The sequence below is a fragment of the Oryza sativa genome, chromosome 12 (assembly GCF_034140825.1).
Source record: "Oryza sativa Japonica Group chromosome 12, ASM3414082v1".
Classification (NCBI taxonomy): Eukaryota; Viridiplantae; Streptophyta; class Magnoliopsida; order Poales; family Poaceae; genus Oryza; species Oryza sativa.
In genome coordinates this window covers 22,498,521-22,499,992 of record NC_089046.1, presented here as the reverse complement: position 1 = coordinate 22,499,992, position 1,472 = coordinate 22,498,521, and the positions used below count along the sequence as shown (strand labels likewise).

General features: G+C 45.2%; 1 long non-coding RNA gene across 1 annotated transcript; it reads right to left on the bottom strand.

Annotated features, from left to right (window-relative positions):
- Window positions 1-200: 200 nt before the first annotated feature.
- Window positions 201-691, bottom strand: LOC136354823 (uncharacterized). The gene is made up of 2 exons (XR_010738647.1): window positions 562-691; window positions 201-449 (listed from the first exon to the last, which is right to left on the bottom strand). It is a non-coding gene; the product is annotated as an uncharacterized lncRNA (long non-coding RNA).
- Window positions 692-1,472: the final 781 nt, after the last annotated feature.

Genomic DNA, 1,472 nt, shown 5'->3' with positions numbered 1-1,472 from the left:
TGCACACAACTATGGCACTTAGAACCTTTGACAATGGAAAACTTAGGAATTAAACACATGCTGGAAAGCCGAGACATCAAGCCAAAATTAATATGACATAAACGTGAATGCCAAACATTAGCCTCATCATCCACACTGCCACAAATATGGTTCACAGACTTATTGCAGAAATCAGAAAGGGAAAAGCGGAACAGGCCTCCGCACTCATAACCTTTACCAATAAAATATCCATGTTTAGACACGACTACTTTATTAGACTCAAAAACCAACTTAAATCCGTCTCTAGTCAGACGGGAGCCACTAACAAGATTCCTGTCGATAGAAGGGACATGCTGCACGTTCTTCAGCTGCACGATCTTTCCCGAAGTAAACTTCAGATCTACCGTGCCAACACCATGAACAGAAGCATGTGACCCATTCCCCATTAGGACGGTGGAACCCCGTGCGACCTGATAAGAAGAAAACAATGAGATGTCAGCACAAACATGTACATTGGCCCCAGTATCAACCCACCAATTAGTAGATTGATTAACTGAAAAAACAGCAGGTAAATTACCATACCCGCTTCCATCTCCAGTGTTGCCAATGGTCACATTAGCAGACTTAGAAGTCTGCCCTGCAGGTGCCTTCATCCCCTTGCGCTGTGGACACTTCCTAGCCAGATGACCAACTTGGCCACACACAAAGCAAGTCCTCTCATCCTGATTAGGATTGTTGTTGTTCTTCTTCTGCTTCTTGAAGTTGGTGGTCTGCTGAGCTTTGTATTTCCCCTTGCTCTTGTTCTGGGCCTTGTGCACAACATTGGCACTGGACTGCCCACCATCGCCCTTAGACGCGGCATCTTTTTCCCGAGCTTTCTCCTCAACATCAAGAGACGCAATCAACCCCTCAACGGAGTATTCCTGTCTCTTGTGTTTGAGTGCAGTACCGAAACTCCTCCAAGATGGAGGTAGTTTTGCAATAATGCACCCGGCCACAAATTTGTCGGGTAAAACACACTTAAGGAGTTCGAGTTCCTTAGCCATGGTTTGTATCTCATGAGCCTGTTCGACTACAGAACGGTTGTCAGCCATTTTGTAGTCATGAAACTGCTCCATGATATACAGATCATTGCTAGCATCAGTAGCACCGAATTTAGTATTCAGTGCATCCCACAACTCCTTAGCGTCGGTCATATGCATATACACCTCGACCAGACGATCGCCAAGAACGCTAAGAATGCATCCCACAAAGAGAGTAGTGGCTTCCTCGAATTGCTTCTGCTGTTCAGCAGTAAGAACTCCTTCAGGTTTGCCAGTACTCACCCAGAAGCATTTCATAACTGTCAGCCACAGAGTGACCCTGATCTGCCATCTCTTAAAATGCACACCGGTGAATTTATCCGGCCTCAGTGCATCGGCAAAACCAGCCAAAGTAAAATCACAGTGCCTATAATAAGGTTTTTGGATTGTTGAGATTATAGACATATAATG